The sequence below is a fragment of the Mirounga leonina genome, unplaced genomic scaffold, assembly GCF_011800145.1.
Source record: "Mirounga leonina isolate KUSES-001 unplaced genomic scaffold, KU_Mleo_1.0 Mir_129, whole genome shotgun sequence".
Lineage (NCBI taxonomy): Eukaryota > Metazoa > Chordata > Mammalia > Carnivora > Phocidae > Mirounga > Mirounga leonina.
Window position 1 is genome coordinate 60,748,691 of NW_023270323.1, and position 11,389 is coordinate 60,760,079.

Below are 11,389 nucleotides of genomic sequence, written 5' to 3' on the forward strand. Positions count from 1 at the left end.
CAGTTGTTGGCTCACACTTAAAATTTAGAGCCATGTTTTCTCTTCTCCTTGTCGGGAAGAAGAGGGTAGCTGTTTCAGGGTTCATTAAGCCCCAATTTCTTCACCAGGATTCTGGATGTAAATGGCTTAGCTGTTCCACACTGCTTGTTAAGACTCTGCAATCAGGCTCAATCTTGAAAATGAATTTTCAGCTGCAACTGCTGGAAAGGGCTTTGATTTACTTATAATCAGCTAATATTGTCATTCAACAGGAAAGAACAATAATAATGGGAGAAAGAAACTTGAGCACCGAGGTAGGGTGCAAGATTTGGGAGCCCACAGTAGTTTGCTCGCGTTGTTCGGAAATGGATGAATTTGTACCTATGGAAACGACTTATTGTGCCACTGTACTTCGCCGGAAGGAAATGGGATTTTTGTGCATGTGTTTTTTTCGTCAAAGACCTTATTGCTATGTTGACCATCCAAATTGTGTCAGCACCATCTCTCCCTAATAACACGGCCAGTGATTTCATTTGGTCCCAAGGCCACGGTCATTCAGCAGTCCCAAGGCTCTCCAGTACCCCTCCCCCCAGAGGGAAAGGGAGGTGTAGGTAGGACTGGAAGTGAGAGAGACTTCCCTCCCCCCGCTTGCCAGCGTCAGCAACATGCGGAAGTTGCTAGAAGGAATTGCCTTTTGTCTCTGGGTTTAGGTTGGGTTTTGACAGGTCCCCTTTTACTTTCCCGTCAGCTTCTCAATTCAGGCAATTTCACGGCTCCTTTTCTGCTGCTGAGACATGTGGCAGCCGGGTTGTTAGATGCAGCCGCGGGCTGTTGCTAAGCGGCCTCCCTCTGACTGCAGCCCAGCCCTGCTCGCTCCGGACGTGATGCTGGCAAACCAGAGTTAATGGGGTGATCTGGGCAGCCCGAAGGGGAGCAGTGTGTCCTGGTTAATTATTCAGCACAATTGGACAGCTGAGGGCTGTCTGTATACTTACTTTCCGTGAATTGGAATATAATAAAGGAGAGCTCATTCATTCATTTAACAAGAGTTTATTGAGATCCATGCTACAGCTCGGCGGAATGTAATTAGCCGATTACACGGAACTAATGCTAGAGGGGAGGAGAGTTCCAGGCAGAGGGCGCGGCAAGTCCAATGTCCAGGTCACATGCTTGGCCTGTTCAGGGAAGAGCAGGACGGCAGTTAGAGCTGCGGGCACACGGGGAGAACAGAGGGGTGGGAGAGGAGGCCGCGTCATGGACAGCTTTCCAGGCCACGGTGGGGGGACTTGGGATTTTAGTCGAAGTAGGATGAGCGGCTACTACAGAGCTGGAAGATCAAGTTGCTTCAAGTCTCATTGGGGCCTTAAAATGCCATGGCCTCTTAGATGAACCCCCCCTTCTTAGCTTGGCAACCCCCAGCTCCTCCTCTGGACTCTCCTCCTACCCATCCTACCCCCAGCTCCACACACCAGTGGTGAAATCCCTTTCTTTGCCCAGCAAACTCCTCCTGCTCCTTCAAGACCCAGCATAGCCTTCACTGCCCCTCTCCAGCCTCCCTTGCCTTCTCCAGCCCGTGAATTCCCCTCTTTGCCCCAGAGCATCTGGGACACACTCTTGGTATGCAGGGTCCATACTGTCTCTTTAAGGGATCCCCTGCACCCTACGACTGGAGGCCCTAGAAGGAGGAACCAGGTGCTGGCCTGGGCCAGGACAAACAGAGGAGGTGCCGGAAGTTCTCAGTGGATGGATGACAGATGAACAAGTGAAGCAGTAGTTGGGGAGTTAGTCGGCCAGTAACCGCCCATCAGCCGCCCTCCTCCCAGGGAGCAAGAGGGGACCTAAGCTTAGGCGGGGAGCCAGCTGCCTGGGTTTCCATCCAGCCTCCACCAAGGACTGCCTCGGGGACTCTGGGCAACTGCCGTGCCTTGATTTTGTTCTGTATAAACTAGGGATGATAATAATGCCATCCCCTGACTTGTAGAGTCATTGAAAGGATTAAAGAAATGAATGCATAAAAATGCTTAGCACACAGTCATCATTCAGAAAGTGCTAATATTATTAGGGCAGCTCTTGCTATTGCAAGGGAAGGGGGCGGCAGGTAGCAGGGAGAGGGACTCTTGGAGGGACGTGAACTCTGCTTCCTTCACAAGAGCCATACAGAAGAGGCTCGTGTCAGAGGCGCTGGAGGGAACCACATTTTCATTAACCTCCCAGTAACGCCAGTGTAAAAACTGTTGTATTCCAAGACTCGCCCTTGACTTCTTGGGACCAATTACTAGCCCCTTTTGCTATGGAAGGAGCTGGTTTAGGGAGGCAGAGGTGGGGCCGTGGAAAGAAGTTGGGCCCCCGAGCCAGAATACTTGGGTTAGAGTTCTCACTCCGCCACCTGTCAGCTAAGTGGCCTTGGGCAATCTGTTTCCGCCCCTGATTCCCTTGGGGAAGGAAGGCCACCTGTCAGCTGATGGCCTGACACCACCCCTGCAGGCTGTGGTGGGGTAGGGACAGCACTTCTGTGTTCAGCTTGCAGTCAGGCCATTATGGCTCAGACTCTGCCCTCTGTTTCCTGTGGGCCTGGGTGAGTTATCCAGTCTCCCTGTGCCTCAGTTTCCTCAACGGAAAAATGGGATTTTTATTACCCCATTAATAACATTAAAAATGTTATTAAACAGCACCTACCCCGTTATGGGCCGAATTGTGCTCCCCTCCCCCAAATTCAATCTTTAAATCCTAACCCTCAGTACTTCAAAATGTGACTGTATTTGGAGACAGGGTCTTCAAAGAGGTAATTAAGGTAAAACAAGGTCATTGGGGTAGATTCTCTTCCAATAAGATAGGTATCCTTATAAGAGGAGGAAATTAGGACATACACAGAGGGAAGGCCATATGAAGACACAATGACAGGGAGGTCATCTACAAGCCAAGGAGAGAGGCCTCTGAGGAAATCAACCCTGCCAACACCTTGATCTTGGACTTCCAGCCTCCAGAACTATGAGAAAACGCATTTCTGTTGTTTTAGTCCCCCAGTCTATGACTTTTTGTTATGGCGGCCCTCACAGATGAAGATGCATCCCATTGGGTGGTTGTGAGGTTAAATGAGATGATGCGTGTCAGGTGCTTTGAACTGGGCCAGGCAGGCAGCAAGGGCCCACCCATGCCAGGTTTGTTCATCATAGGAAAGGTCCCAGTACACGCAGGGCTCACTGGAGGCGTGCTACATCTGAAGGAGAATCCCTTCTCTTAGTTCCACTGAGAGCTGAGGACACTTCCAGTATTTATCGAGTGCCTACTGTGTGCCAGGCATCCATGGGGCCGGGGGGCGGCGGGGGAGACCCTGCCTGCATGGAGCTTGCAGTCTAATCTGCAGAAAGAGAGAAAACAAGGACACCATGGAATAAATCCTCACCAAAGGGCCCAGAGCACAAATAGAAGCAGGGGGCTGTGTGATAGAGAAATAGGGGTCTGACAAGGGCTGAGAAGGTGCCCAGGAGCACTGAGATGGATCTGGGGAGACAAGGCAGGCCAAGGCAGCAGCCTTTTAAAAACCTGAGGTGGCAAGGTACCGAGAATGCTGGGGTAAGATGAGAGCAGCAGTCAGTAAGGGGTCAGGATCCCCTCGTTTCTCCTTTTTCATGGGCCTGGGGCAGAAGACTGGGTTGGGGCCCCAAATGTGTCTCAGTCTCCTTGTCAATAAAATGGGGAGGTAACAGTAGTAGCCCTCAGAGTTGTAAAGATAAAGAGTTTATATATGTGGCAGACTTAGCACAATGCCTAGCATGCAGGGAGAGCTCTAAGTGTTAACCTGTACTATTATTATTTTTAAAGATTTTATTTATTTATTTATTTGACAGGGAGAGAGAGACAGTGAGAGAGGGAACACAAGCAGGGGGAGTGGGAGAGGGAGAAGCAGGCTTCCCGCCCAGCAGGGAGCCCGATGTGGGACTCGATCCCAAGACCCTGGGATCATGACCTGAGCGGAAGGCAGACGCTTAACAACTGAGCCACCCAGGTGCCCCAACCTGTGTTATGATTACTCCATAACAATAATAACAAGCAACACCTGTTGAGTACTTACCATGTGCTGGGCATCTAAAAGCTTTACCTGGAATACATCATTTAGTCTTTATAATAGCCTTTGGAGACAGGGACTGTCATAGTTTCTATTTTACTGGTGGGAAACTGAGGCACACAATATCATATCCAAGATCACATAGCAGTACATTACCCAAGGCAGCCAGACACCAGGAGAGGGCACCTGGCAGCTGAGGCTGACACAGTCCTGGCAGGGAATGATGCCTCTGTTGGTGTCTTCATTCAGGGAGTCTCAAAGCACACGGGTGTGCACGCACACACACACACCACCAACTGGTGTCATCTCCCAGACCTCCGGAGCCTGCTGTACATCTGCAGGGGAAGCGTATCCTTCTCCTTCTCTTTCTCCAGAGGCCTAGAGGAGGCAAAGAGGAATTTTAAATTTCTAGCAACAACAGAGGCTCTGCACCTTGCCTTATCAGTCTCTGTTGAAGAGATCGACGTGTTTTATTCTTGCACTGCCAATGGGCAAAGCCCGAAGGAGCAGAACAGAAGGTATTTCTTCCTCATGCTCACTGAGAAGAGAACTCAGTGCTTGATAGATTTCCTCATTACGGTTTTGGGGATGCACCATTTCTTTGCACTTCGAAGAGGGGAGATTGGGGATGCCTGTGTGGAGCCTTGATGTGTTTGCAGGCAGCTCCTATTAATGCCATAAACCCATAAACTCAGTGGGCAGGGCCGACCTGGCAGAAGGTGCAATGACGCAAGTCAGGGCAAGTCGTGGCTGGCAGAACCCATTCAACATCTGTCTCCCTGACAGTTCCAACTGCTGGGTTCTCCAGGGCCTTTCTGTTTGGTTCTTAGAATCAAGGCCATCCCTGGGTACTTCTGTGAAGAAGGCTAACTTTGCCTCTGAAACTCCATCTTCATTCTTCGTGCTTTATCAGTTCGGATTATTTGGCTGAAAGCAACAGAGATCCAAAACAACAGTGGCTTACATCAAACAACTGATTGCTTCTCTCTCACGTAAAAGCTGGGAAGCCAGAAGTCCAGAGCTGGTGTGGTACTTGGCCAAGCCCCCAGGGATCCATGCTTTTTTCAGTTTATCCCTTAAATTTCTCAAGGGCAAGGGTCATCCCCATAGCACAAGACCACAACTAGAGCTCCAGACATCACACTCATGTTACTGATGGGTAGATGGAGGAAATCATAGAGAAAAAGGTGCTCATCAACCACCTTTTAAGGAAGGTTCCTAAAAAAGCCACGTGACAATTTCACTTAATCACATGGCCACATGCTCCTGCCAAGCAGACTGGGAAACATCATCTTTATTTGGAATGGTCAGGGCCCAGCTAAAAATGGTGGAATCTATACTACAGAAGAAGGGGGAAATGGTTATAATTTCATGGGGCAATCTACCAATCTCAACCACACCTCCTCACCACCAAACTTCCCAACAGAAGCAAAACTAACATTTTGTGTAATGTGCTAGGCATCATGGACTTTCCCATAAGCTAAGTCACTGGGTCAATGAAAAAAAGGTGTGGAGTAAGTGTTGGTAAGTGTTGGATTTCTAATCCTGACTTAGCCATTTACACATGGTGATAGCTTGGGCAGATAACTAAACCCTAGTGTTCTAACAGACAAAGGGGGTATTATGATACCCTTGTCATAGGGTCATCATGAGGATTGAAGAAAAGGGCAGGTAAAGTTTTTGGCACACAGTGTGTCTCCCCGGCTTTGCCAAGCTTCTGAATTGTCTGAGCCTGAGCTTCTTCACTGATAAAATAAAGATCTGCTTTATAAGGTGTTGAGGATTAAGTGAGATGAAAGATATAAAGCATTGGCATAATGCTTAGCTCTTAAGAAAGAAGTTGGGGGTAAGTTTGGCACGACGTTGAAAGGGCACGCCATCATTTTCTTCCTTTCTTTCCATGTTTTGGAAACATTTTGTTCCCAGAAGTAATTCTCAATGATTGAAGAAACAACTGCTGAGTCCCTAATGGTGACCTGGAGGAGAGCAAGAAAGGGCTCTCGCCCTCCAGGTTCTCCCTGTCTCGTGTGTGTATGTGGCAGGGAGAAGGGTGTGAATTGTTGAGTTTATTATGGGAACACACAGTTGGCCAACCAACCCCCGGCAGACGTCCAGGGCAGCAGAAAGATGAGAAGGAGTCAGGTGGAAAAAGGGGAGAGGAACTTTCCAGACTGAAAGGTCCCTGAGAAATGGCACGGGGTTGGGGGTGGGGACTGGCACCAGCGGGGAGCTGAGTGCAGCCAAAGCAGACCTCTCGTGTTCTTACAGATGAGAGGTTAATTAACTTGTTCAAAGTCCCACAGGTAATAAGAGGAAGAACTGGGCTTGGATAAAGTCCATTCATTTCCCCACACTACCTCTCCTCTCCAGGCTTTTTAAAAATCTGTCCTCGAGGGACCAAAGGTCTGTGCCAGTCATTTGCACTTTGGTATTAATTCAAACCAGTCTATTGCTTCTCTTGGGGCAGTATGAATTCTAGGCCTGTCCTTCTGCAATTAAATGAAAGGTGCTGACCTGCATTAAAGGAATCCCTGGCATCCTGGTGGTGCTGGAGGCCCTTGCCCCTGAAATCCCAGCACCCCCAGAGAGTCAGAACCAAGCTGCTTGGCAACCAGAAATCAGACAGGAGCAGGGAGACAGCATGTCTGTTCTATCACCCAGATGTCGGCTCCTCTTACAAGCCCGTTAGGATTGATGAGGATATGTTGGCCTCCGGGCCCAAAGATGGAGGTAACAAGATCCTCTGACATATTCAGCCTTATAAAATTGGATGTGGTTTAATTGCCTGAGAAATTATTTCAAGACGTGCCCTGGCCTTTGTGGAGCCTGAGATCGTGGGTGATACTGGAGGGGGTAGGGGAAAGCAAGCTAAACCCAATAGCTCTTATCATTCCACACTTTATATCGTTTGTTTATTAGTGGCATATTAGTGAAGTCCCTGGTGCAGATGGCTGGGAAGAAACTCTCTGTTTCATTGCATCGGCATTTAAGTAATTCATTATCAGATGCAGCCAATCTGCCTCTTTGTCTCTGGATGCCAACCTTGTTCAAAGAAGGCAGCTCCCCTCGTTTTGCAAATGAGCCCGCTCATTGTCACCCCACCTGCACACGGAGCCCATCTCTGTCTCTCTGAGCTAGAAAGCACCCCTTCCTTCTCCCACCGTCCAAAATCCTTGCAGCTTCAGCTCAGGTGCAACCACAGCCTTCCTGGCCCGTTCATTTCCCAGAGCAGGGGACAGTGGGGGTCTCCGTCTGCCCAGCAGCCTTTTCCTCACCCCATTCATTTAACAGGTATTTATCAAGTACCTTGTTTTGTGCCCGGCAAAAAAATGGGAATGTGGCAATGAATCAAAGGGCCATGATCTCCTGCTTTCATGGAGCTTGGTTCCAGTGGAAAAACTGTTCCCACTCCAACCATGAGGAGGAACTATCACTTTACATTAAGCTACTCATTTATTCAGTTGATGAGTATTAATGAGCGCCTGCAATGTGTCAGCACTGTCGTTGGCACTGGGGCTGCAGCAGGGAACAGAATAGACGAAGCCCTTGCTCCCTCCAAGTTTACATTCTAAAGTAGGTAGGCTAGACCATAAGCTAATAAATGTGGCAAGTAGTCAGAAATCCAGGGAACGAGATAAAGGGGACGGCAGGGCGCATGGCACTAGTTTAGATACTGTGATCGGGGAGGCTTTCTGTGATGCGGTGGCATTTGGGCAAAGAGCTAAAGGAAGCACAGGCCGGGTGGATGGGTGGTTATAGCACTTGTACACGGGGCTTCCGAGGGGCCAGCGCAAGTCCGGGTGTGGACCGTCCCAGCCATTCCTTGAGAGAAGCAGGGCAGCCTCCATGACCTTGTCTGATGGATGAGGAAACTGGGTTTCGGAGAAATGATCTCACATGAAGGAAAGGAGTCTGCAGCCAGGCTGTCCAGCACGGAACCTGCGTGTCCCTTTGTAGAATTGCTGAGTTGTTTCAGAGTGCCCTGGTCTCAACGGGTGGGCTCAGACTTCCTCCTTCCGGCTCACCGCATCCCAAGAACAGTGCTGCCTCGGGTCCGGGGTGTGGGTCTCAGCTCTGCTCTCGGTAGCTCTGCTCTCGGTAGCTGTGTGGGACTTTGGGCAAGCGGCTTAACCTCTCTGGCCATCTGTGTTCTCATCTGTACAATGGAGATGGTCGAACCTACTTCATCGGGTCAAGGCGAGGTTCACAGGACGAACAGAGCCAACACACCAGAAATGGTATATTTTGTGTCCTTAGCAGCATACTGGTGGCGATATGGGGGATATTGTGGGTTGAACTGTGTTCCCCAGAAACATAAGTTGAAGTGTTAACTCCCAGTACTTGCAAATGTGATCTTATTTGATAACAGGGTCTTGTCTGTAATTAAGTTCAGATGAGGTCGTGTTCAATTAGAGTAGACCGTCACTCAGTATGATGGCGTCCATAGAAGAAGACAAGAAACAGAGATGAACAGGGTGAACCCCTTGTGACCATGAGGCAGAGACTGAAGAGATGTGTCTCCGAGCCAAGGAATACTATGGATTTCTGGCAGCAGAAGCTGGGAGGAGGGCATGGGACAGACTCTCCTCCAGAGCCTTTAGAGAGAGCATGGCCCTGTGGGCTCCTCGACGTTGGGCTTCTGGCCTCCAGACCTGAGAGAAAATACATTTCTCTTGTTTTAAGCCACCCGGTTGGTGGTACTTGGTGACGGCAGCTACAGGAAGCTAATGCAGGTAAGATGGTGAGTCTCTTGAAGAACTGCGTATCTGGATGGGAACGGGTGAGCTGTACCCTGGCATGTGTGTTTAGGGATCAGATCCTTAAGGATCTGCTGGTACGTGCGGCTTGGGGGCCAGATGATCGTGTCCTTTGGGGCCGGTTTGGAAGTGGAGAGAGAAACCTGGAGAAGGCTCTTGTTAAATACTAAACCAGAGCCCCGTCAACCTGGGGCTTTAGCCCACAGCTTCAAGGGTGGAATCTTGGGGTGCACTCCGAGTGCAGGGGCTGCCACAGACTTCCTGGCTCAGAGAAGGTGAGAGTCCGTGAGCTTTTCTGGCCATCAGGCCAGAACTCACCAAGCTGTCTGTTTAAATACAGATGAAATCAGAAGCATGGGCCCTCATCAGCACTTACATAAAACCCAGATTGTCAAATTCGAGGGAGAAGGAGTCAGAACGGCCTGGCTGGAGTCTGGGCCAACATTCCAGAGGACTGATTCAACACAAGGAACAGATTCTGGGCCCCCCCAGCCATCTCCAAGCTGTCTGTAAAAATATCAGCATGAGCTCGAATGAAATTGCCTGGGCAGATACGGTATCATATCCCTGTGGAGATTCGGAATTATAGCATCTTGGGGGCGGGAGGGACCTTAAGAGTCAGTCCGTCTGGTATGACAGTTGGAAGCGAGGCCTCTGGAAGCAGCTGGACCTGGGTTCAAGTTCCATCTCCTTGACTCTGAGGAGTGCCACCTCCAAGCTCCACGATCTTGTTCTTCTCTCCTCGTCCTTCTCTGTGGAACAGGCACCAGCTCCTGGCATCCTGGGATCTATTGACCCTGGTACCACACTTAGCTGAGACCCATCACAACGACCGAGAGAGCTGTAACTCTTGTGATGCGGATTGTTATTTAACTCAACCCCACAGCAGTGCTGGGTTCCCCTCTATGAGGGGCTCTCCTGCCTGTGTCCAAATGTCTCCAGGCCATGCGTCTCTGAATACCTCTGTTAGAACATTCTTTGCCACAGTAAGAGAGCTCCTTGTAAAGAAGTTTCCCTTTGCTGAGACACGCTCTGTTTACAGTCAAATGGTTCGGGGTACGGGGCCCCTGGGCCTGCACTCAAACCTGCCTCCAATTTAGAAGTTTTATGCCTTTGAGAAAATTACTTAGCCTGTCCGTTAACTAAGGGTCACAAAAGTTACATTACTTCACTTTACCTTTCAGTGCCTTGGCATTCTCCTCTGGGAGATGATGATGGTGATGTCCCTGCCCCCTACAGTTGTCCTAGGATGGAAATGGAGAACATACACTTGGTTAGAGAAAGCCCGATGCATAGGAGGTGCTCAGTAATAAGCTGTTACCGAGGTAACATCCATCCCGGGGCCTAAGTCTATCGTGTCCTTCCCCCAGTTTGTCTTAATCTGATACACGGCCTCTCAATCAGTCCAGTGACCCATCACAACACCCATCCCAGCCTGGGCATCTGGGTGGGCTCTACAGCATGCAGCCTATGCACTTGCCAGGGGCCCACACCTGGTTTAATGCTCTGCAGTCTCCATCTTGAAGTTCTTAACAAGTTTTGAACAAGGGGCCCCGCAGTTTCATTGTGCACTGGCCTGACCTAGCTAGTCCTGCCTGGGAAGTTGGCCCCACTGGCCCCTTACCTTCCTGCATAGACAGAGCTGGGCAGGGCCCTCAGCAGAGTCTGCTCCTCCCCCACCCCCCGGCCATTTCCCACTGCGTGCAACAGGCCTGGTGAATTTGGGGTTTGGTTGTCCAGTGTACCCCCTCTATTCTTTCCTCATTCAGCAGCCCCCACCGCATCTCTTGCTCTCCACCCGTTCCTCCAACTTTCCCTGCTTCTATTTGGCTGCCAAGGTCAGAACCGCTCGCCTCTGTGCCAGATCAGGTGCCCCCGGCCCGTCAGGAGGCATCCCCCTTCCTTCTGAGGCACCCCTCTCCTTTCCCCACCGTAATGATGGAAGAAATCTACGCTGGTCTACTTGCTGGGGTGAAAATGGACACTGTCTTTGGCAGAGTGGGAATGGCAGCGGCCTTTATAAATTCACAAAGATGGTAGAGTAAGAATTCCAGGTTCTGAGCCCGGATGTGGGGTGTGAGACTCAGCAAAGTGCTCCAGACGGAGGGACGCCTGAGTGAAGGATTGGTGGGCATCGAGCTTTACATCCAATCATCAGGGAAATCAGGAAGGATCTATTCCTGGGCTTTCAACTGGAGAGTTGGCCCATCTGTCATGTCCCCAGGGTCAGGCATTGTCTCCCATCTCTTGTCTGTTAGAAGATCAGAAAACTGGGTTAGTGCTTAGCAAATGAAGTGGCCACCAGGAATGTTTTGGTCCTGCTTACCCCGCAAGAAGACGTGCAGGGAAGCAAGGGGGTTGACGGTGAAATAAGGCAGTGTGTGCTTTAAGCAGAAAAATAGCTAAGGGGTCCGAACTCACAGAAAACTCATATCCCACCAGATGGCTCCCCCTGGAAGAAAGACACCAGCTAGACAACGGGGTAAAAGCAGTCTGTGTCCCTAAAGCAGGGCTGGGGGTGGGAAGGAAACTCGTTACTGGCTGTCCGAATGAGAAGGGCAGTCAGCAGCGGCTCTGCCTTCGGCCT

At 50.2% G+C, this 11,389-nt stretch overlaps 1 long non-coding RNA gene across 1 annotated transcript; it reads right to left on the reverse strand.

Annotated features, from left to right (window-relative positions):
• Nucleotides 1-970: 970 nt before the first annotated feature.
• Nucleotides 971-10,691, reverse strand: LOC118010277. The gene is made up of 3 exons (XR_004679162.1): nt 9,980-10,691; nt 4,202-4,423; nt 971-1,154 (listed from the first exon to the last, which is right to left on the reverse strand). It is a non-coding gene; the product is annotated as an uncharacterized LOC118010277 (long non-coding RNA).
• Nucleotides 10,692-11,389: the final 698 nt, after the last annotated feature.